This window comes from Neopelma chrysocephalum, unplaced genomic scaffold (assembly GCF_003984885.1).
Source record: "Neopelma chrysocephalum unplaced genomic scaffold, ASM398488v2 Primary Assembly neopelma1_25, whole genome shotgun sequence".
Taxonomy (NCBI): domain Eukaryota; kingdom Metazoa; phylum Chordata; class Aves; order Passeriformes; family Pipridae; genus Neopelma; species Neopelma chrysocephalum.
Genome location: NW_020897694.1, coordinates 45337414 through 45363984, shown reverse-complemented (window position 1 = coordinate 45363984; position 26571 = coordinate 45337414). Strand labels below are relative to the sequence as shown.

Genomic DNA, 26571 nt, shown 5'->3' with positions numbered 1-26571 from the left:
CACAGTAGTGATTACTCAGTAAATTACTCTTAAACCCAACTATTTGTGGAATGACAACTGAGAAAATAATTTGAGAACTGGAAACATATTTCTGAATTATCTAACTTAAAAACAGACTCTAGATTTCTTCAAAATCTTGTTTGAAGTTTCCTTTCATGAAAACTCTTTTGTGAGAAGTAGTTAAAGGGAGCTTTTAACAACTTCAACACAGAACTAAAGCTTTACGGCAATTTCATAATTTACTGAATTGTCAGTGAAAAAGTCTACCAACCCAGCAAGCAGTAGCTATAGAGTTAGACTGTTTGACTGTGAGAGTTGTAAATGAAGCATAATTTATACGTGTTTTTAAAAATTCTATGAGAAGAGCCAGAGGTTATTTGGCAAGGCTTCTGATGAGCTTGTTTTATGTTAAGAGCTGCCAGAGCAGCAACCATTAATGCAATAATTGATGTGCTACATCCTTAGAAATTGCAAACCAATATTTTATTTCCAAATGTTCCTATAATTTTCTTCTTTCCTTTGGTATTGACCTTCGGTATGAATCTTCATATTTCATATCAAAATTAATCTGTACTCCACATAATTCTGATTAAACCACTTATATTTTGATCTCTCCCTTACCTACTTCTCTCTTACTAATCTTTTTTTTAGACCTGGCTTCCTCAGTCCTTTTTTACAGAAAGGTCCATTAGAAATCTAATACAGAGACTGATGGTGAAGGCTGTGAGCATGGCTTTAAAGTCAAACACCTCATCACTTCAATAATGTGGTTAGCCTTTGAAGCTTTATTAGGCCTGAGACAGTGTCTGATCACTTTCACAGTTCTCCCACTTGGCAGCCATTGACTGTTAACACATAATTGAAACAGTTACTTAAGAAACTTGTATTTTATTGGTTTAAACACTTTTCAACATAGTAGGAGCTAGAGTAGGATTATAGATTAAAGGAGCTCAGCTATTTTTTACTGTATATTTTTGTCTCCATTTGATTAATTATTCCTCAATAATAAGTTGGAGCAACATCACCTAATTTTTTAATTTAAATGACAGACAAGAAAAAGTATTTGAATAACAAAAGGTTAATTTGGTTCTACCAGAGAGTAACAAAGAAGTATTTAAAACGGAACATCTCAGCTGTGTAATGGCCACCTGTTAGCCATATATTAAGATGGATGACACAGACACCAAATATTTATTAAAACCATCTCTTAAAGCTTCTTAGACAATTTTACTCTTTTCAGCATTGAAAAAAATGTGATTTAAATGAGGAAAAGAAGTTCAATATTAAAAAATTCCAAGAAGAAAAGAATATTAAATGATAACCACAAAAAACATACTGGACTTGAAATTTTTCAACCACTTTCACCTTGTACACCCTAAGAGTCAAAATAGAAAGTCTCCATTGGTGTCATTCATCATAATTGCAGTGGAGGTGGTGGATTTATGCCCACTGGCTTTAGGCTCTGGATCCATACTGTACAGCTCTCATTCCATCTGTCTTCATCCTCACACCCCAGTCTTCCTAGCTCTTCCTCTTACACATTCCTGCATAGAATAAAAAGCAGCGGAAAACTTCCACTACACATGATGGACCAAATTCCTCAGACATTAGCACCTGAATAATTATTGATCCTCAGAGAAACTAAATACAGGATCAGGACAACATATTCTGGAAAAACATTTTCAAGCACCTGTGTTTTCCATCCCCTTTATTTGCCTGAAGAGACTGAACCTCATTTCTCTGTGGTCACCTACAACCTTAAAGAGTATCTACTGCCTATCTTTAATAAAATGAACATTCAAGATCAGAAGCTAGTTGAAAGACTATATATGCAATACCACAGTGGTAGGAAACCAAACAACACTAATGAAATAAAAAATAATGTGCAAGATGCTTCTTCTAATGAATATTTCACACAATATCTTTTTTCAGATTCAGAGCTTCAGTATTCTTTTTGCTAATGGAAATTTAAACATTATAAAACTATCAGTATTCCCAAATAGAGGTTTTTCCTCTTTTTCTCAAAAAAAAAATGTGCTTCACAAAAACACACGTATTTTCCCACATTGGAAAATAACCAATAAGCCAGTTGCAACTGACATTGCAATATTGCAGGATATAGAACTGAAGAATACAATTCTTCTTTAATTCACTTGCCTAATCCAACACACAGAACTTTTGTGATGCAAACATAAATCAAATAGCATCTGCCAAAGCAAGAGGATGTGCAAAAATATATCCACTGTTAATAGCATTAGATTAGGTGTAATGTCATAGGAACCTTAAAGGGCAGCTTAAATTTATATGTTCCACAATAATGAAGATAAAGTGCTGTTAACTACCAAATCACTTTCTAAAACTGGAAGCGAAGAAAAACTCACATCCACATATCATGGCAAATAACCCAAAACAAGTCCTTTTTGTCTTACCATAGTTTATTGTATAGATATTATGGTCTATAATTAATACCACAGGAGTGAAAATAAGCAATGAAATTAAAATGGCTTCACTATAGACAATGGAAATGGTATATCTCTCAGAATTTGTGTAAAAAATGTTTTATTATTTCCTTAAAACTCTTAAACATTCCTAAGCCTTCTCAAAATGTTAATTGAAAGTGTAGTATGGCTCATTCCCCACGTCATAATATTCAATAAGATGGGTGAAAAACTGGAAAGCAAGCAAATTATTTTCTTCTTTAGTGCTTTACTCGTGATAGTACACTGATGAGTCTTATTTCTTCCAAAGTGAAAGCTAATTTCTTCCCTTTCTAGTGAGGTAAGCAGGGATATTCAATGTTGCTTAAGAAAATACCAAACTTTGAGGATATGGATTGCCTTAAGTTCATCTTATATCATCAACATATTGTACTGCTCAAAACTACTCGGAGAAATCTTGTAGGCCAAGTGCTGTGTGAGGATAGCAGCCTATCAGTTTCCCATGGATACTCAAAACTCATGAAGACCCAAAGGTCAATGGGTCATGAGAAAAAAAGAGTTACCAACCTGAAGAGTACAACTGCTAAATCTGTGAACAAGTTCCCAAGAACAGCCGTGGTGCATGAGTGGCTGGAGGTCATGAGAGCATGAGAATTTGGGGGGTTCCTGCCCAGCAAAGTCCACTCCTAGAGCCCACCAACTTAATTCTAACTAAGGTTCCTGTAACCACATGTTAAAACTACATTAGCTCTTCAGCAACATCGAGATGTTAAAAAGGTCTCAACATATCACTATTGCCTAGAAATGCCCCTTCTTGAAAATAGGATGTATAATATGTGGTTATCATGGACGCATACTTCTCTTAAAAAGACCATATAATTTCCCACAATGCATATAAAACATTTTTCAGAGCAAATACATGTAATATAAATTTCAGGATGCATAAGCTCTGAACGCATCATAAAACAATCCAAGGGTTTCTTATCTTTGCAAGAAAAGATAAGCGTCCAAAACCAAAACTCTCTCATAAGAAGATGATATTTATTCTCCCCATAGTAATTTGCTTCATCATTTGTTCATATAGAAAGTATATCTGAAACACATGGTAATATTACCAAGAGTTAAAGATTAATTTGTAAAATTCAGAAAAGAACTCGAGTTAGAGAGATGAAGTTGCTGCGAGATAGATAGGTAGATAGATAGATAGACAGATAGACAGACACAGACAGATACACACATACACATACATATGTATATATATATATACGCATTTATATATTTATTCTTAGCTCAGGACAAAAAGATACCACATAGTATGCCACAGGAACCTCTAAGATATAGATAATATGAGTAAATAAGCAAACAAAAAATTATTTCTGAGAATATGTCTGAGTGAATGTACTGTGAAGTGTACAGGTGTATAACTAACTTGGATGTCATGTAAAATGGAAGGATTCAAAATGTAAGAACTTAATTTGAAGGCAAGAGCTTTTGGTGTTATGAAAATGGTATCAAGGAAGAAAGCATTGCTTTTAGTAAGGAGAATGTAACAGAGGACATTTGTATATTAAATAGAGGTCATATGGGTGAGTTCTGTTTACCTATTAAAAAAACCTAACACTGCAGCATTACTTAAATTTTGTATTTGGCTCTGGTTTGGTGGTGGTGAGAAAAAACCCTTGTATTAAATCACAGCTGCCAGATGCAGCTTTTATTTATCAACATTGTTTACGCTGAGATGAAATAGTGGCAAGGATATGTCCATGAGTTTAAAATGACAAAAAATCTTGTAATGTGACAACCAATTAAAGAGTCAATGTCACTTGGATACAGAAGTTTTAAGTCCTTAATATATTTCAGATCCTTTACAGTTTCACTTGGTTCAATATCAAAGCTTGTAAAGGCCTAAACGTCCAGAAGAACCTAGGGTCTCTGGAATTCCATGGTATCTTTTATTTTCTAAAAATAATCTCAGAAAATAAATACCCTTACAGTTTATACACATTCTAAATTAAATCAGCCATATCCTAACTAGAAATTTCTTTCTCTGCTGTCATGTATGTATGCATTCAACATTAATGAAAAATATTAATTAAATTGTTAGTCTGAAAAGTCTCTCTTTAGAGAGTTGGACAAAGCAATGAAACTAAAATTAATTGTGGTGTGTGAAATATTTTTAAAACATGAATTATAAGATTCAAAAATAAGGATTTTTCCCCTTCATTTCAACCTTAAGGAATGCAACTAATTTTGTTATTTTCATAACTTTATGTTCAAGAAATGCTATTTATGATTTTGGATTACCAAAATGTCTGTCTCTAGTAATCAGTAAGGTTTACCTCCTTTCCGAAGAGAAAGTCTTCCTGAAAATTAGAATTGAAAGGTGACACCATTCATGCAAATGTGTGATTGTTTATCATCCTGTTCTTCTGAATACTCTATTCCTAATCCATAACCACAAACTGACTGCATTCTTCTGTGTCTGTCCCTCACCATCTGAGGAAATAGTTTCTGTTTAATATATGTTTTAATATATAAGTAATAGACAGGCAAACTTATTCATAATATGCCTGTCACAATCTGGCTCTTTACTTATGAAAATTTTCACCAGTTGATAGTACACAAATTCTTAACATACAAGACAAATACTACATAGTTGTTACAGTTTTGTAAGTTTTAAGAATGCCTTTTGGAAATGTGATCACAATTTAGTACTCCATGAGGAATAGGTTCTTAAGGCCAATAAGGGACCATATATTCCAGGAACAAATCTCATTTTTCTCCTGTGAGGTATCTAGTAATATTTTTAAAAGGAAGGACTATATGTCTCATGTTAAAATATGAAATCTCCTTGCAATATACACTTTAACTTTCTAGTCACAAGTTACTTTTTCTTCTGCTGGTGGAATGGAGGAATCACTATTACCTTGAAAAGTGGTTCACCAAACACAACCTTTTAGATTTCCTGGTGCTTGAACCTCTACCTGACCAGTACCCTTTTGAAACATTTCTACAACTCTGTACCACGGTAGTGGCTCTTTCTTCAGGGAATACTCCATCTGGGAGAAAGGATCCCTCTTTATGTACACTAACGAATTGGTTAAATGAAAACTGAAAAGAAGATAAGAGAAATTAATGAAGAGGCTTGCTTTTTTTTTTTTTTAATAAATATATAATAAAAAAGGGATACTCTATTTATTGTCCCCTTGAATGAGAGAGAATTTGATGAACTGAAGGGCTTAGCTGCCTAGAGATGAATAGTCAGAGCTATGCAGTCTGGGGTTGTCTTCTGTTGTGGTCTAAGATGCCAGGGGCTGGCTTGCCAGGAATGTCTATACTTGCCTCTCTCATCAACACCAAACTACAAAATAATGGCTTTCACCAAGAAAGTTGTAACAACTATGTATCCAAGAGTCTCTTGAATGATTCACTTCCTTGATTCCACCCTGGCTTAAAGACTAGGATGAAGAAAGAATTTCTCTATTTCTCATGATCTGACATGTCCTAACTCTGTCAAACCCTTGGTAGTTCTCACCTTTCCTCATGCCACGTCATAGAATCACAGAATGACAGAATCACAGAATTGTTAAGGTTGGAATGGAATACATCCCCGCAAAAGCAGGGTCAACTTAGAGCACATCGCACAGAATTGCATCTAGACAGTTCTTCAAGAGACTTCACAACCTCTCCGAGCAACCAGTTGCAGTGTTTGGTCATCTGCACAATCCTCTGACTTCATCACATCCTGAAGACCTGTGCTATTAAGGGCTTACAAAAAGAAAATGAAAATTTCAGCAGAAAGGTTATGGGTGTCTTAAATGTTCTTTTCATTTGTGTTCTTTCTCTTTAGCCAAGTTACTAGGCTGTTTTATTATACCAAATGAAGATAGAGATATTCTTTTTGCTTCCACCACCACCTAGTGCAATGCAGTGTATCAAGGAAGTAATAAACTCAGTGTGCTGAGTTGGGCTAAAGGCACACAGGGTACCTTTTCCAGCTTCGGGTCTGTCCTTAATTCTCAGAAAAGATGAAGAAAAGAAACTGGAGTTGCTAAGTCCCTACCTTGGAAATGAAAGCTACCTTGTATAGCATGTGGAAAACTGGCAGAACTAAGGATCTGACCAGATTGTGCAATTACCACCAAGGCAGAGTAGTTATTTCAAAGTGCTGTCAGTAACAAACACTACAGAAAATCACTTTTCTCCACTGTGGCTAATTCTGGGGTCCTTGCCAATTAGCAATGGTATGGAAATTGTTAAATAAGGTGTTTGAAACAACGGCAATAAGATTCATACCTCAGCCTAATCTAACACAGAACAAAATACAATTTTTGAATATAAGAGATCTTTTAGTGTGATGTTACCAAAGAATCTGTCCCAGAGCACTGGCAGTATTAAGATGGGGGGTTTTTAGTTATTGATTTGTTAACTCCAGGTTTAAAAGTTCAACTCACTTTTCCCAAAGTTGTTTTCTGACATTGCTATTCTATGTATACATTATACTAGAGCAATATCTAGGAGTAATAAACTACTTCTCACTAGAAAATTAAATCCACAGCTGCCTTTGTGTGTTTACCATCTGAGACTAGGGCAAGGAATGCACATATCTGGCTCCACATTAAGTGATCAAATATTTTATAGCTAACCAAGGACATGATGATTTTATAATGTGAGCTTTCAAATTCCTTTTGCATTCAGTAATAAAGGAATGACTTTGTTAATGTCCCAAGCCAATCATCTTACCTGATAAGTGTGCCTTTGAAATAGATATTCTAGCAAAAGGAATTTGAATATTGAAAAATGTGTTATGTAACTTACAAGTAAACACAGTTGACAAGATGCGTATTTTCTATCTTCACTTTATTTTTGATATGACTTTGAGAGTTTTTTGTTATGGAAGGAGAAAAGATGATCTGGAAACCTTCAGAATTATACAAAATGGAAATAAACATATATATATATTTACAGTCTTCTATTTCATCACTATTGTCCATTAAATTCTATGTTTTGGATGGTGTAAACTCCCTGTGAAGAAAGAATTAATCGTCTTATTCGCATAACCCTTGCAAAGGTTTTCAGATTGTGGTAAATGTGGAAAATGTATTTTAAGCCAAAACTGCAAGTATGAATTCTTGGGATTCAGTCTGAATGCCAGAGTCCTGACCTTTAACACTTCCTAGACCAAAAGGGAAACTATAACAAATATGTGTCAAGAGGTGATGACTCTTCTCTCTGTCATCTTAAGGAACTTAGCAGTATCTGTGCCTCCCAAACATAAGCATTACTGCATCAATAACAAGTGATGTCCAGATGAAGCAAGCAAATCTTTAATTAATTAAAAATGTAGCTGTTTCATATTGTTCACTATTTGATTAACTTTTATTTGGTGAATGCTCATTTTTCTCATTTTGGAATCAATACCTCAAAATTAATCATAGAAACCTATTTTTGATCATCATAACATGTACAACTAGGAGACTTACCAGTTGCTCTGTTAAGAATAAAAAAATACATCTGCTTTCAGTCTAGAGGGCTATTAATGCAATACAGATGACTAAGTACTTACACATAGAATACAGCCCTGCCTGAACAAACTGGTGAGGAAATCTGTAAGAAAACTCCACAACTGGCTTAAAAATGTGGAAGTTAAGTCACTTAAGAAATTTGTATAAATTAAATGCACATCTGAAATAGATAATATCACCATACTAGTGTGGATAATGTATTTTTCTTTTTGAGGTGGTTATATGAAGCTAGAGTGGTTTGCCAGCCAATCAGTAATTCAGCCCCAGTGCTGGTTTTTCTTTTTCCTAGAACAACGTCAAAGAGAGAACAAAATGGCAAAAGACGGATCACTGTTTTCTTCTTTACAATGCAACAGAAAGTGCAAACAAAAGTAGTGAAACACTAATGCAGGAAAAAATATAGCAAGTGATTTCTAATGGCCTTGCACTCAATTTTGACAAAGTTAGAGATAAGGATCTGCTGCAAGAACACAATGGTTATTGCAATGAAGGCATGTATCAGAAAATGCAGAATATTAGGAACACCGTGTCAAATCTTTGCTTTAAGACCGCAAAGAAGCAGTCAACAAATCAATAGCATTCATAAGCAGTTTACTGATAAATCCTGGACATAAAATGATCTCTTCTCAGCTAAGTCTCTAATCTATGATAATTTTGCCATCAAAATATGTCTTCTATTTTCCCTGGGTATAATGGAATACAAAGAAATTTGCAAAGATGACTGAGTCCATTTTGAAAAAATAACAGTTTGCTATCATAAATCACACTGCAACTAAACCTCATAATTCATTATAGCATGACTGCTGGCGGGAGAAGGGAAGAAACACAAAAAAATGTCCTTTTAGGAGTGAAAGGTGGTAAAAATAAGCTGAAATTGCATAGAACTACTGTCAATCATGCAATTATAGCTGTTCTGCTGTTCTACTATACTTCAGTAGCGTGTCTAGTCTTCCCCTTATGGGTGGCTAATAAATCCATCTAATCATGTTTTTCCTTCCAGTGACAGTTCTCAAGTCTGGTCACCTTCCCTTTTTTGCTGACAGTTACAGCTTTTTTGCCTGCTTCTAAGGAGAAAGATTTCCCATAATTGAGAAGCCGAGAAAGGTTGAGGTATTGTTGACAAAGCAATGAAATCTGTATCAGGCCATTTGATGATCATATTCTGTTGTATACAGAAATATATGTAGATATTTTGGTTACCTTAGGAGTGTGATTCCATAATACCCAATGTTTATGTCTATAAGTGTCCACCTATAATTTGTGAAGCAGAAGTTACATATCAGCTGGTTTGCACTCAGTATAGGTTATAAATCGGTAAAAGTCTACTACAGACAATACTTAGTGAAAGATATATTTAAGGAATTCTATGAGGAATGACAAGATATCCAACATCGCTCTCATATATGTGCATAACACAATAGATAAGATTTTATAGTAGAACTGCTGACCAGTTTAGATGTCATTCCTCATTTCCTCTATATGAATAGAATTATAGGTATAAAAAAACAGAGAGAGAGATTCATAATGTTTACAGACTAATTAGAAACATTAAATTAGTGAAGGAGTTTGCAATGTTATTAATGGATCATTTGAAAACTTTTTTTCTATACTAAAGAAACGGTCATTGGTATTTTATATCCAATTTTAATAACATTATCCCAATGCTCCTCATCAATATCAGTAAGTGTAAGAAAATTAAAAATTATCCTTCCAAATGTAATTTAAATCTTCCTAATGTGATTTCAAAACGACTAGGAAAAAAACCCATTAATATTTTCAAAATAACTTGCCACTTTTTGAAAAAGAAGACAAAAAGAAGTCCAAACCTGACAGTCAAATGTTATAAAATGTTGTCTGACAAGTTAGTTGGAAAAAGTCTAAGCAGCTTTCATTGCTCCTTTTCTTTGTATTGCAATGCCCCCTGCAGGTATAACAGATCCTCTGTTTCTCCATAGCATTTTCTTTTAGCTCTTTGAGGGGAGCATGTCATCTGACAAACTCGTGACTTCCAAAACCCTTGCTAGTCACAAATTATTGTTTGAATGACAGAAAAAAAATTTCCCCCCCCCCGCTCTTAATTGAGAAAATAGAAAGAAAAGGGGAAAATGCGAACTGGATATATCTTGTATATTAAATAGAAAAGACTGTGTAAGACAGTGAAAAAAACCCACTTTGCAAAGGTTAGTGAAAACTTGTGTACTCTGTATGTCTCAAAAGCCTTAAACTGGAGAGGAATATAATGGTTGTCCAAAAAAAATTGAGTCTAAAACCTCTCAATTCAGTTTTAAATGAAATGTATGTTGTTATTATTTAAATGAACTGTTGTTGTTACTATTTTTCTTAGGTGAACACAAGAGAAATGAATTTTCTCAGGATGACAGATTACATGAACTACCCATCCGCACCAATATAGGTTAAGTTTGAACTCAGACCACTGACTGTGTGATTACCATTATCTTGCAGAAGATACTTGAACAAATAAAGGATGCTCATACCTCTTCAACAGGTTTCAGACAAAGAGGTATGGAGCAGACAGTCGAAAAGACTGAGGAGGCAACACAAATCTCTGACACCGAGGTGTGGGCCAGGTGCCCCTCAACAGCAGCTGTAGTGATTGCTGCTCTATCCCAAGTGCATTGTTAAAACTAAGTAGTTTGAAGGATTGGTGGAAATTGTTCACAGGCTAGCAGCTTGATTAAAGAAGCATGTAAAACAAACAAACAAAACAAGAGAGAAAGCAAGGAGATTTCACAGTTGTTGTCAGGTAATATTGGGTTGTATTAAAGTGTCATGTTCCCCTACTGTATCAAACTCTGCAATAAGAAGATCCATGAAGTAATTACAACATCCTGACAACAGATAGGGCATAGCTGAGGCAAGGAGCGGATATAAATGTACACAGTGGTTTCTCTGTTTCAGTGGGACTTTTCTCAGTGAGAAGAATGTGTAAATACTATTAGATATACAGACCCTTAAGTGTTAAAATCACTACATAATCAGAATAAATGAATATACCATGGATGCATGGAAGGAGTTACATAAGATTTGTAGAAGTTCTATGAGACTGAGAGGATGAGAATGATTACATAAAACAGTTACTGTTGTTGCCTAAGAAATGACAGCATACATACACTTCTACTTAGTGAATTAAGCATAGAAAAATTGAAAGGAGGATATTATATTAAAAAATTTTAAACCATAGAAATAAACGACAACTATATTTATTTAAATATTGTAAAATTAATCACATGGAATAATCACATGTAATCAGGAATACACAGTCATTTTAACCTGTGCCTCTGGAATAGGAAACAGCTTTGTCTGAAAAAAACCCTTATCTTTTTTTCTTTTTCACTGGCAGGACTAGATCATGAGTGATGTAGGAGTTTGGAAGAAGAGGGACTTTGTTTTCAAGAGCAGCTCATATCTATGCAACTTTTACAGAAATCTCTAGCTATGGGCTTCCACTTGCAAGGAACTAGATCCAGAGAGCAAGAAGTGTCTCCCACTTCAACGTATAATTGAAAGTACTCAGAAACTGTGGATAACTAACACCTTATGGGAGGGGGAAAGATTGAAAGCAAAACCAAGATACAGCCCACCTTTTTTCTTTCCAGGGAAATCCAAAACTTAGGCCTATATTCATATTTTAGGCTAATCACTGCTTTTGCTCTGTTAAATATTTATGATATCAATGATGATGTTTGATGTTCAAAGATGAGAGCATAAGGTGAACGTGCAACAACAAGGGCACTTAATATGCTATCAGGAACAGGTTCCATAAAGTTCTAATACTTTTCTGAATAAAAAAAGAAAAAAGCAAGAAAGTTTCATCTTGATAAGTCACATGTGCTGATTTGTTGCTTACAAACAGCTCAAAGGCTGTTTCATCAGCTGAACTAGGAAAGACACTTACATTTCTTAAAAAACTAGCGAAAAATGCAGCAAATCTGAGTGAAATTAGACTGAAGGCATCTATCCATTCTTTCTGACTGAAATTGTTAAAAATCAAACATTTAAGAAGGCGTTTCACTCTAGCTTTATAAATGCAGAATATCAAGATTGAGCAGCTAAAAGATAACAACTGGACTAAGAAGGACTCTTGTTCTAGTTTGATCAAAGAGTATTGGCATTTTGGAGTTTGTTACTTTCTTAAAAATTAGAAATCTAATTCCATATCAACATTTCCTTGGTTTAATTTAATATTACACGAATTTTTTATTCAAAATAGGAAAGCGGAGAAAACTGTAACTTCAGTAAAGGTTATGCATTGGTAAAAACCCTTTCAGAACATCCGGTGATATAGCCCTGAAGTCATATTTTTAAATTAAACAGCCTTCCTTCTTTCTACTGCAGTCATACAAGTGTGTCATACCCAGATCAATTTCCGACATCAAAAAATGAAATAACTGCTGTTTATTTTTGCTCTTAGTTGGACTTCTTATTAAGGGAGTATTTTTTTAGACAGATACATATTAAATGTTACAACTTAATCTCAGTTCTGTTTTCTTTCAAACTTTGGTTTTCTTATATTTTGCAAATTTACAGTGTCATAAAAGTTTTTCATTTCTACACATTAGAAATTAGGCAGGTAGAGATTAATTGTACAGAAAAGAAATATATATTGAAGATATGCAAACCTGCAATCAAATTTATCCCAAGAACATTACTACAGTTTGAACTATTCCAGAAGCAGGACAAAATGATAGAGGTTTTTCCATTTGAGGATTTTTATACCTCACAGATTGAGCCAAAAATATGCGAATTTCTTCACTTTGTACAACTCAAGATAACAAGATAAGAATGATTTCCTCATGGATTCACCGGATTGGAAAGCATAAACATCAAGAAACTGTCAAAATACAATCTGTTAATCTTAATTTAAAATGTAATAAATCGGGGCTCTAAAGGATGATAAGCAAAATCCTTTTGTAGTAAAAAACTCTAAAGCAAAAAGTACTAAGATTACTTTTGGTAAAAAAGGTAATATACAAAAAGAAGATGACTTATGCCCCAGATAGTTGCAAGATTGCCACAAATTTTTTGCTGAACAAACTTTACCTTTTTGTAGTGCAAAGTCTGTATGGCCACATGGTGAATTTACAGCTTGGTAAATCTGACAGCTTGCACTCAAAAACTTCCAGTTGCATGAATATTATCTGAACACAAATGAAGACAACTATGAAATTGTAACTAAACACCAACTGAAAAAGGCTATTTCTTTTAGAGGTTCATCTAACGCCTATCAAAATAACAGTCAGTGTATACACTGATTTGAACAGAGAGGAATCACTGCCTCTGTCATGAAGGTCTCATCCAGGTTATGACAGTAACCATTGCCTTTATTGAAAGATGGAGAGGGACTTCACAAGGCTATGCAGTGATAGAACAAGGTGTGATGTCTTTAAACTGAAAGAGGGTGGGTTTAGATTAGATTTTAGGAAGAAATTCTTTACTTTGTGGGTGGTGAGGCACTGGAACAGGTTGCTCAGAGAAGCTGTGGATGCCCCATCCCTGGAAATGTTCAAAGACAAGTTGGATAGAGCTTTGAGCAACCTGGTCTAGCAGAAGTTGTCCCTGCACATGGCAGAAGGATTGGAACTATATGTATTTACGGTCACTTCCAAACCTAACCATTCTATGATTTTATGATTCTCCAGTGACAAAAGTTTTACCTTGTAGTTTTTGGTTGAAGTTTTTCTTGGAGTTTACACAAGTGCAAAGAGTGATTACTGTATATAGTATAATTCTTGAGCTACAATTTTTTACTTATCAAACAAGTTGAACTTTACATTGCTTACAGAAATGTGATGCTTCAATGAGCCTTTGATATGCATTTGAAGTCTGTTTACCTGTTAAAACATCTTAAGATGTACTTTTCCTGCTGATTGCATTGATTGATCAAGAGGAAATAAAAATGCAACACCTTTCTTCTTCAGGTTCTGTGTATTCCCATGCAGCACATCTTCCAAACTCAGGAGCTATGCATTCACCCATTCTGCACAGGATAAAGGTATGTAAATCAAAGCTTCTTTTACATTTCCATTAAAAATATGTAAAAATACTTTCTTTCCTTCACAACCTGTATAAGATGTTCATCAGAGGTACTAACACCGGGATGTCATTACTTCTCCTGCATATTCTGTAGGAATCTTTACCTGTAACCGGCATTTTTCATGAGGATTGTGATCAACATTGTAATTTATTTTAAAAATAGAAGTTATTTATTCACAACACAATAGCAGGAGAGGATTTTTTGGGGGTTTTGTCACTAACAGGTCCAGTAAGGACAAAGGAAAAGCTTGAAATGAAATGTTTCTGCTTAAATAGTTAATTTCATGGTTATTTAACTATCTGAATTTATGTGATGCTTTCAACATTTTATGTTCAAATTATTCATAAGGAAATTATCATTCTTTGCTAATGATGATTCCAGAAAAGAATTTGCACACTGCTTTCCAACAAATGCTTGGGGAAATCTATTCACTGATTTGTAAATTACAGAAGAATGAATGGAAAATGCTATTTTTACCAATTAATATATTTAATGAATATATAAGGTGATTTTTTTTCATGATCAAAACTAATAGGAACTATCCTAAAATACAGTTTCTGAAATTATGTCCAGTTCTAGAAGATTATTATTATTATAGTGTATTTCACCTGTGGGTTACAAACTTGGACATTTTTTGCAACAAAAATTTAATAAATTAGATTGCTTGGAAATTAGGTTACTATAATATGTGAAAACCTAATTAAAAGGATGACTGCCAGTAACTGAGAGCGAAATATCCCAGTATTAAGGCATATTCAGAAATCATGTACTTAGAACTTATTGATGCCAAAAGTCACCAGGAACATTCTATAGCATTTAAAAGCTGTTATAAAATAGTAAATTGCACGGAAAGTACTATGATATCTTAAAGTGTGCTTGCAAGAAAAGAAACATTTTTAGTTTGATTTCACATGTAAGAATTCCTGCATTCTGAAATTATTTTGTTGTTCCCAAAGTTCTCCAGTCTCCTCCAGCCTTTACAGAGGTGACAAGACCTGCCCCTGTATGAGAAGCGTCTGGGCTGAGAAGTGAGAAGTCCTAGATCATGGGCAGTCATCATTGCTCCTGCTAGGATTCCAAATAAGCAGAGTCAGAGACTTGTCATTCAATGGCAGCTCCTGCTGCTTACTGCCACATGTAACATGGATTGAAAAAGACTTGACCCTTTCCGTGCACTACAGTGGAAAAAGCTATGATATTCCTTATGCATTATCTATGAAGCTTCTGCAAAGGCTCCTCAGTATACAATGCAAGAAATTATAGTCAGGCAGGATTGACATGCAAAGACATCGGAATTTTTCAAACAATTTTTTTCTACCTGCAGGAGCAAAACCATTCAAATGAAGACTTACTTAAAAAAATTCTCAGGATGGCAATTCTGGTAGAAGAGAATGGCCTCCCACCAAGTCACTTCACGTTTAGATAATGGTCTTCATTCTAAACCCAGCTCTGCCCCATCTGGAACAGATTTCAACTCAGATGAGCTTTTCATCACTTAGCTGTTTCAGCCTAGGTATATTTCCACTGTTTCTGTTGGAGCTAAACTATTTAAATGTCTACTGAGTTAAATTCACGTATCAAATTCACATTAGGGAGATGAAAAATAATATGACTAAACATGAATTGTTATGCCTAAAATTCATATCCTAGAAATATTTATAAAACAGTATCATGGCAACATAAGTTAACTGATGAAAGCAGAGAGTTCTTTTATCCTTTTCATACAATTCTGATTTAAACTGTCATAGCTTCATCATCCCTATATTCCCCAGCAGGATGCTTCCCACTTGTTTCAGGATATACTAAGTCAGACAGAAAACAGTATTACTGATTACAATTTTATCAAAATCCCTGCCTAAAAATCTTGACCCCCTGATAGATAAAATTATCAAAATAATCCCAATTAGTGATTATTCCCCTTTCTCTCTCAGGAAAATTCAGTTGAATCTATCAGAAAATATTACTACAGAAATCTTGGTTAGATAAAGATATTTCAGAGTGGCAGACAATTCTCCATTTTTTGAGACATCAGGTAACAAGTACTAGTTTAAAGTAAACATTACTAAACTGTGGATATTTCACAATTTTCTTCTGTCTGCCTTCAGTTCCTCACTAAATTCCTTTGAGTCCGGTAAAGGTTATTATTTTGGAGTCTTGGTTGGAAAGTGGAGGACGTATACAAATCATTCACCATGTGAACTTCAGGCAGGTTGCTTTGAAGGACTGAAATATTAAATCTACTTTGCCCCCTTCTTAAGCTATTTTTTGTATGACTATATTGTATTTATGCACATGCATCTATTACAAGAACTCCAAGTAATTTAACCACATAATTTCTAAAAAAGTGCAGTCATTCTATCAGACTGTAGAATCCTAAGAAAGGAAAGGTCATGCAAACTAATCATATTTATGGCTTCACTCTATCTCTATCATAAAGTACAAATAAAATCTGACCTTTATCTGATGTAGAAAGAGCTTCAATTAACAAGTTTTTGTCTTATGAGAATGTTGTTCAATAGCTTTTAATGATACTGACAACTATCAATGCAATAATGTCCATTACTCATTTTACAGTGGTGGACATGATATTGGCTAGTAAAGATAACTGGCATAAAACATAAAGTGAAATATAGGGCTGAACAAGCTGTGGAGCTCAAGCAGAACTCAGAACAGAAAAAAAACCCTGATATTTTAAGAAATTACCCAATACCATACATACCAAAACAGATCAAAATATGAACTGTAATTGAGATAATTTTATCTTTTATTGCCTTCTGCCTACAGAACCTCTTATTCAGTTACTCAAAGCCCTTTTCTATTGCCCTGCTCAGTAATTTTTATCTTGTTTTTCACTGAACTTGCCACAATTTCCTGTAAACAGGTTATTTTTAGATAAAAAAGAATATTTTGCCATAGCAAATCAACAAATAACTTTTTTCTCACAGTCTAGTACTGTCGCCAGTAAAGGAGACATTTCAGTTAAATATCAGTGACAGTGTAATTAATAGTATCAGTAGATAGTAGAAAGAGATCATTTGCTCTTGAGGTGTGTTATGTGGCGAAAGAGCAGACAAATCACTTTGGTTACTAAATGTCATTTGTGAGCCCTTTGAGGCCGTGTCAATTCATCGTAAACTGCCTGCATGGAAATACGAAGCTGTGTTTCTACATGGAGGGGAGATGATAGGTCATAGGAAGATCAAAAGTTGCCCAAAAAAAGCTGAAGCAATCATTTATGTCCTTACTCAGGAGTCTTTTTCTTCAATTACTTTTTTGTATTTTTACAAAGATCAAATTCCCATCTAAGTACAGGAATCAAAGTGTTATCAGTTCTTTTTACCTTTTTATGCAGGGAAACAGAAAACAAAGATGAAAATGCTTCAATATATCTTGAGAGCTTTATTTTAATATCTAAACACTTTTTATGTCTAAAAACTCAGCTATGGCCTTTTTGATTCTGAATCAGTAGCTGAAAAGAATTAATGGGGCCTAACTAACTCACTCTATATTCACATCTATGTGGGCAAAAGCTTAACAAAGACTAGTAAATTGATAGAAAGCATATTACAAAAAATAGACTGAGAGACGATTTGCTTAATTAGTCACCAAAAGACAAATGTTGTTACAAGCAGCACTATTTTTAAAAATATCACATGCTAAATGTAGTGGATACATGGGAAATACTCATATAGAGATATGATGTAAGCACAGTAATTAAGTTTGCCACTGAATAGTTGTAACACCTAAAATATAAAGAAGTCAATGGGAAGGTGAGATAAAGGCTCAAAAGAGGAGAGATGGTAAGAAGATGAAAAAAACCCAAACAGATTAAATGGTGGTAATAGTATATACAATCTATTATGCAATACAGGGAAGTTATCAATAGTATAAAGATTTTTAAATCTTTGTCAAGCCACATAAAATTTATTTTTTTCAAAGCTAGTACAGGACTGGGGAAAAAAAAAAAGATAATTTCATAGGAAATTGGGCAAAAATGTAATAACATCAATATGCTAAAGCTAAGTATTAAAGACTATGAAAGATGCAAAAAAATCTAACTGCTTGCATATCAAGCTGCAACTTGGAAAAGAATGGTAGCCTACAAATCAACAGTGATAATTATGTCCTCTCACTCTTTACAAACATATCTCTTCTCATTGCTGTGCTGAACCCCAGTAGCTCCTATTTAAAAGAAGAAACAACAAACCAACATCTACAGAAGGCTTTTCAGAGGAGCAAAATCACAGAATCATCGAATGGCTTGGGTTGAAAGAGACCTTAAACATCATCTTATTCCAACTCCCTGTCATGGGCAGGAACAGTTTCCACTATACCAGGTTGCTCAGGGCCCCATCCTACCTGGCCTTGAACACTTCCAGGTTTGGAGCATTCACAGTTTTAACACTTCCAGGGTTGGAGCATCCACAGTTTTCTGGGCAACCTCTTCATGGGCATGGCAGCTGTGAACCTGAACAAAGGCATCCACAGAGGCTGTGACAAGAGGAAAAAGATGAAGTGCAAAAGTAGACACTTTGAATGATGTGCCAGGAAGTGAAATGAGACAAATTGTGAGCAGATGGAGTGACTTAACAGCACTGCGCCATTCCCCTTCTATACCGTACATTTTCTGACTGAGTTTTCTATTTAATGGATGGTTTCAGGTTTTGGTCTCTGGCTTCCAGACAGTAATTCATCTCACCTCAGAATCTTAAGTGATGGAGGACTCAGCATTTGGCAGCCAAGTGACTCTACAACATTGCCAGGACGGAGGCTACTTCTGCAAAACTTCAATCATTTACCTCTGAGGTGGTCTTCTTAGACCTTCCTCAATATCAATAAAGAAAATAAGCACTTTTAGAGAATGATTGATTTAACATATTTCAAAAGTCTACTCTGTGTTGAAATTAATTCCTTTCCAAAAATGCCTATTTCTTTTCACTGACCATTGAGGCAGCTTAGAATGACTAGCTCAAATACCCATGTCTAGACTGTATCCCACGCCTGCATTCCTTTGACAAATCCCACCCAAGATGTCAAAAACTGAGGGGGGAAAGTATCAAACTGTCTAGTTATATGAGAAGAAACAAGCAAAAAATTGCTAGGCCTTTTATGAACTGTATGGACATTTATAAAAGATAACTATTAATATAAAACAACATGCATACCTTTGGATGCAAAAAACACACTATATTTGGGGGATGTTAAAGAAGCAAGAGCAACTCTAGATTGCCTGAAAAAAAAATATTCATTGTCACTTTGATCTTTGGCTTCATCTATAAAAAAATCAAGCAAAAACAGAATAGAAAAAAAAGAGCAAAAATGCAAACCACTACCCTTCCTGTGATTGCTCCCAATTTCAATAACTATTCCCATGTTCTGTTCAATAGGTCATAAGATTATCAGGAAATTTCTAAAGACAATTTTCAACATATGAGAAAAATCTGCTTTATATTTTCAGATTTATAATGATTTCCTGGTTTGGTTTTTTTCATTGATTTTTCCCCCCTCAAATTAATCCCTTGGAAATATTGAACTTTCATTTGTTTGGGGTTTTGGGTTTGTTTTTTTTGTTCAGAAAATATTTTCATTTCAGATTTTTGTTCAGCTTCTTGGCCAGCTCAAGAAAGTGGGAAATGAAAAAGGAAAATACCATCAATGTTGATAATATTGATTTATCAAGACTAGACAAATAGCAGTGCCACCTTATGCCCAGACTTTTTAACTACAGAAACTCCTAAGGGCTAGACTGGTCCATCATTTATGATTTTTTACATGTGGAAATGTCACTTAAGAGAAGGAATTACTTTCCGTAACTGACACAATGTAGCCTAAAAAAAAAGTTTAAAAGCAAAATTATAACCAAATAGCTGTGAATTAGTGAGATCACTGTCTTCCATTTCAATCTTATTTTTTCATACAAACTATTCCAATCATGGAAACGAAAAATTTAAAAATGTTTTAAAGTTAAAGGATAAAGTGGGAAAGCAACTGATTTCACAGTCCTTTGATTTGTTACATGATATTGGAATGTATAGGTTGCACTTGAGCTTTCTGTACGCACACTCACTCACTCACAACACACACATGAAATGGACTTGAAGACTGAGGTATTCCTGAAATTTATGATTTGTTCTCCTATAGAAAATAATTACAGAATAATTACACATACATCATCATGGCTAGGCTTTGCGAACAAATACAGATTAATTACAAATACAGAATAGTTTCAGAAAATAATATTATTTCCAGATGAATTGATAAAGGGCACACAAAATATTAGTATCTTATTTGGAGGAAATGTTTGTACTGACATGTTTAGTAATGTATCCAGAAGCTCTTATTGGGATCCATCTCCACAAGAATTTATAACCCCTCAGTAAATCTTGAAGTGTGATTTCATTCATATGTCAGGCTGTCGCAGGGCACCTGCTAGGACTGAGCCCACCACCACAGATGTCAGGATAGGAAGGTGCATCTAGCCCACACATCAGGCCCTGGTGAGGACTTCCCTGCTCTAACCCAAGCCCTTGCCCCTCTCAACAAGTGTGGGGCAAATGGGACTGAGAAGGAAAAAATTAGTATTTCCTTTGGGAAGTAATGGCCATTTGTGAGAGTGGGGATGTATTTCCAACTTATAACAACTAACTACCTTACTCTTGTATTACCCAACAGATAACCACTGCTTAATTCGTTTATTCTCTCAAATGTCAGCTGTGTTACACACATGTACATATAGACACACAAGCCTATTACAAAACTTTCTGTTGAGATCATTACCAGTGAAAAAAGCCTTACAGGGCCTCTTGGAGACATTATTCTAGAAAGCTGGATTTTAGATTCCTCATCCCTCTTGTAAAATTATTACAACATTCCAGCAATAGATGAGTCCCTAAATGTAGGATACGTGTTAATTGTTGAAGTCACCTGACAGTGAGGCTTCTAATTCAACCACCTCGGGTACCTGAAAGAAGAGAGGTCATTCAGTGGGCGAGTTGCTTCATCTTAAGATACAATATAAGCTGATTCAGTTTACTGCAAATGAATGTCAACGTTTGCTTACATCGAACAAATAAATGAAAGCGTGATTTTGGCCAAAATTAATAGGTCAGGAAAACCTGATCTTTCAAAAAAAAAAAAAATCCAGAAAAAATGGAGCTTGCAAAGTGAAGAATTTCAATTCTCACTCCAGAGCAACGCTAAAATTTATGACATTTGCTTTTACTAGAATAAAATATACCTTGACCTGCAATTTTTTGCTTTGGGTAGAAAAACTATCATTCTGATATTTATCATTTTGAACAAACTTCTTGGCACATTTGCCGTGTGTGGCAAAGAAATGCACAGATTAGCTTTCTTTTCCAGTCTGAAGTGGTCAGCTGTATACCACAAATGACTAGCAAACTCTCGTCTTACTTCATGTATCAGTGGTACAATGATAATGAATATTGAAAGCAACTTTTAATATTACAACTAGATGATAATATAAATACATAAAGACAGGACATAAACTCTCAGAGGCTGTAGGGAGATGTAAAGCTGCTGAAAGGCTGACCTATACAGTATCTAAGTGGCAAAATCTGATCAGCCTGATTTAAATAATGTTGCTCTGTTCAGTCGAAATAGATGAGGCTTTTGGAAACTAAGGAAGAGCTATCCTCTTTTTGATATTTACGTGTAACTTGAATATGTCATCTTTGGGCTAGATAGCAGCTGTGAGTCAGCCCAGGAGAATTCTCACCCTCAGCCTTTTTGTTAACTCTTGTTACTCAGTTTTCATTAAAAAGAATGCTCCAGATAAAGCACAGACAGGTGCAAGGGAATAAAAATGAAGAGTATGTTGCCTACTCAGCTTAATCAAAGTAAATTTAAGTGGCACCCAAGTGATACACTGGGGGCAGAAAGGAACAGACAGAAGTCAAGATAAAGACAAGCTTTAATCCATATAACCATGAAAAATTAGTGTTACATGTTCCTCCAAAGTAATATTGTACCATTTTATTTAAGGAGGCTCAAATTGCACAGCGTCAGTGAATCTTCACAAGACTGTTTAATTCAGTTAACTGTCAGCCATAGCCTCATTTGCTGCACAAGTCAACTACAGGCAGGTCAGCCTGCAAGCTATATCGTATAAGGCTAGTATGCACTGTTGGATATGACTAAACTCACACAAATTCCTTCAGGCTTTGACTGAACCTCTGGTAAGGTTCAGCAGAACTAACCAACTACTATGTTCTACCAATATTCTATATTGTAGAGTACCTTTTTGTTCAGAAAGGCTGTGATTGTTAGCCTTCTGCCTTGATACAACCAAATAGAACTGCCTCATACTTTACATATAAATATATATATATGTAGGTCTGAGAGGCCATATTATAGGGCTGCATCTGGAAAGTCCATTGATTGATGAATTTCTGGTACGGTAACCTATATTCCAGCTTTCTAAATTGCTGTTTAAGATAGATTCATATTTCATAAAATATGACAAATAAAAGATTCTTTAAGCATTTCTAAGGAAAATTTTAATTGGGCAGTTTAGATGTTTTTCCTGTTGACAAACCCAACAATTCGTGCAAGTTGTACCTATTCTATGAAATTCAAGCCCACTCTTAACTGTGGACTGTTGTCTTGGTGTTAGTAATGTTACCATTTAATAACAAAGTCCACTAGCAAAGATGTAGTCCCAGTGTTTTATATTTGTTTCCCACAGATTTGAAATGAAGTAGGACAGGAACTGGAAAAAGCAATTAAAAAAAAAAAAAGGCATTTCCTGCTCTGACAAATTGTCTTCCTATAGAATGCCACAAACTGCATTTCACCTTCATACTTATTTACAGCCAAACTGTCCGGTTGTTTTTTGGGTTTTTTTCCTTCTGAAAACCTTCTACTAATGTTATTCTCTCTCATAACAAATATTCAGCTTTGTTAACACCTTTCCCCACAGTTCCTTTGTAGCTAGGCATTTCCAGATTAATCCCACCCGTCTTCCACCTTATGAAGTCACCGGTCTCCCTCCAAAACCAGATGGTTTTTGTCTGGAAGTACCTCTATTCTTTTGAGCTCACTTTTTGGGGGGAAAATTCCCACATTTGCTTTACCTGTGAACTTCTGCGTCCTGTAATCAGGCCTCTTTGAGTCCCTGTTTGGACACCTTAGCCAAACAAAGTGATTCTGTGAACAGGACACACTCAGCTTAGAAGTATAAAAAATATTTATTGGTTATTATACATAAATGCTCACTATTAGGTTAGACATCATTGTGCTCACCACCTTTATAAGACATAAGCATATACTTTGCCCTGCTAACTAGAAAAGCAAAAGTCAGGAAGGAGAAAGGGCAGCTCCTACAGCTCCCTGGAGCACAGCCACAACCATGCCTCCTTCTGACACCCTTTCTTTCTTGATGTTTTTATACTTTCCCATTTCAGTGCTTTCCCTTGTCTTACCCTGTCTGCAATTGCAGCTTTCTCATCTCACAGGAACATCCTCTTCATACATTCTGACAGCTTCACCCCAACTCCCCAACATAGCAATTTCCTCAAAAGTCTGAGTCGTGGTTAAGTATCTGGGTAACTTCAGCAATGGATCTGGCATCCTTAGACACAGACACTTGAATGGACTTCTAGACAGAAGGAGTCACACTCCTCTTTTTTTAGCACTGACATGAAGAAAATTTTTTAAGTGGTCACCGGTCAAATCCTTAGGTTTGAGTATCAGTTGCTCAGCACTAACCTCTATTTTCATGTTTATCCCATAAAAAAAGCTTATCCTTTTCCTTGTGATGCACCATTACACATTTCTGCAGATCTTAATATACTGCCATAAATCATTACATTTTCTTGAACATTTCAATCCATGTATCAGCATTTGGATACAGGCCAATTTGAATTATTGTTACAAAAAAACCTGCATTAAATCCTTTAATGATAGCTATCTATAACAAGAATCTTCCATCCTCCCAACTAAAATTTTATTATGCAGTTTATAGAAAAGAGACATATTTTTAAAATACATACTTCTGAATTATACAGATAAAATCTTTGTCAGTAATAAAAGAAGACTCAAGTTAAGTTTGACTCTTGATGATTTTCTTTATATCTCTCCTTATTTTTCATGTGGTCCTTAAATCTATGAAGTAAGAATTCAGTCTTACTGACAGAGACATGTTACAGTAGTCACAATATTAGCCAAGTATTGCGCTGACCAAAAATACAATAAAGTGCTGTTACCAAAAGCATCTTTTGCTTCTGTAGCTTAGTCTGTTAAGGGAAATGATTTTACACACACTTTCAAATGCCTTGTAACTTAACTATATTGGTGCTCCAAAATACCTGTTCTGACAAATACCACGTTGTAAAATCATTGAAACATTTATGTAACGCATGTAAGCCTTTTTTGATACATTTTATTCTTAAGAAAATGTCAGAGTATTACAAAGAACAACTATTAGAGGAGCAAGGAATGAAATATGTATATCATGCTATAAAAATGTTGAATATAGATAAATTTATCTAAATGTGAACACGCAGGAGATGAAATAAGCTTTGACACTTAAAGGATAAGGGTCTGATTGAGTCTACCTATGGGAAAGAGAAAGGATTGAGTTGAGATAGGGAGCCAAAGAATCACAGACTTGCAGAATCAATTGGTTGGAAAAGACCTCTGAGATTGAGTCCAATCTATGATCAAACACCATGTCAAATAGACTAGGGCACTAAGTGCCACATCCAGTCTTTCCTTAAACACGTCCAGGGATGGTGACTACACCACCTCCCTGGCCAGCCCATTCCAATGTTTAACATCCCTTTCCATGAAGAAATTCTTCCTGATGTCCAACCTGAACCTTCCCTGGAACAACTTGAGGCCATTTCCTCTTGTCCTGTCACTGGCTGTCTGGGACAAGAGGTCAACTGTCTCCTGGCTACACCCTCATTTCAGGTAGTTGTAGAGAGCGATTAGGTCACCCTGAGTCTCCTCTTTTCCAGGCTAAACAATGCCAGCTCCCTCAGCCCCTCCTCATAGACCATGTGCTCCAGGCTCTTCACGAGCTTCATTGCCCTTCTCTGGACATGCTCCAACACCTCAATGCCCTTAAGAAGTCTTTAGGCCAAAGAAGACACGAGCATTTCTTTTTTAAGGACATAAACTAAAACACAAGAAGTTTCACTTCAATATAAGGAAGAATTTCTTTATGTTAAGAGTGCCAGAGCACTGGAACAAGCTACCCGGGGTGGTTGTGGAGTCCCTCTCTCTGGAGACATTCAAAGCCCACCTGGACGTTGTCCCATGTCACCTGCTCTAGGCGACTCTGCCTTGGCAGGGGGTTGGACTACATGATCTCCAGAGGTTCCTTCCAACCCTAATAATTCTGTGATTCTGAGTGCCAGCTGCTACATTTGAGACACCAGCTCATTTGCAGTCCTTGGCAATGACTTGCTTTGTTTATACTTGTAACTATCCATGATTAAAGGTTTAATTTACACCAACTCAGAAAGCTTAATCTACATCACCCATTTTCCAGTTATTAATAGATAAGACACAGTACAGAAGGAACAAGAGGCGAACTAATGTACTTGAGTACACATCTAAAAGCATGAGAAAGGTCCTCTGCCGGTGTTTGTGATCTTTGCACTTCCCACAGCTGTCAACCAAGTATTAATTTAGGTGCAAGTGTGGTCCTAATGATAATACTGACCACTACAAATTAGAACCTGTCTATAATTAAGGCAAGATTTTTTTTTCACCATTAGGGCTCATCTGGTATTCTCACCTAAAAGCTTGTCCTGTAAATATGGGGAAGAGTGCAGGATGATGTAAAAGAGCAGGCAGTAACTCCACCATGAGACTGTGTGGTTTCTGTAAAACAATCCCAGGGCTCTGTTTTGTAACTATTGCTTTTTAGCAGTTGAAAAGTTGGCTAAACTCTGCATAAACGCTTTTGACAACAGAAGCTGCCAGGGTTCCTCCACCAAAACAGCTGCACCTCCTTCTATTCCAAATCCATCCCAGTATCTCTCAGATACCAGTAAAAGCAAGGATAACGGATGGCACGGGTGAAAGAGCCTAATCTGTGTTAAATCTAACAAAGTGTTTTTTCCCCAGTTTAGTTTTAACCCGACAGACTCCAGGGAGAGTTCAGACATGATCACTTCTCTCCCACAGGTATCTTTGTTCTCCCTCAGTAAAGTGTGCGCCTCCTTCATCCACTGCTGGCTGCAAGATCCACCGCATCTTGAATCTGTGACCCATGTTTGCTCTGGCTCTTGCTCACCAGAAGGCTGTAATGACACAAACACTCACAAACACTCACAAAATGGAATGGGCTGCCCAACGAAGTGGTGGATTCTCCATCTCTGGAAGTTTTTAAGATGAGACTGGATTTGGCACTTAGTGCCATAGTCTAGTAACCGTGGTGGTAGTGGATCAAGGGTTGGACTTGATGATCTCAGAGGTCTTTTCCGATCTCAGAGGTCTTTTCCAACCCAACTGATTCTATGATTATATGAAAAAATGGGGAAAAAAACTTAATCTTTATTGCCACCCTGAGGTCACTCCG

General features: G+C 35.6%; 1 long non-coding RNA gene across 1 annotated transcript in view; it reads right to left on the bottom strand.

The window, feature by feature from the left end:
* LOC113963709 overlaps positions 1–26571 on the bottom strand; it is a 30159-nt gene that overhangs the window by 2733 nt on the left and 855 nt on the right. The window contains exon 2 of the long non-coding RNA XR_003532920.1: positions 1475–1544. This is a non-coding gene — a long non-coding RNA (uncharacterized LOC113963709). The remainder of the gene's footprint in view (positions 1–1474; positions 1545–26571) is intronic.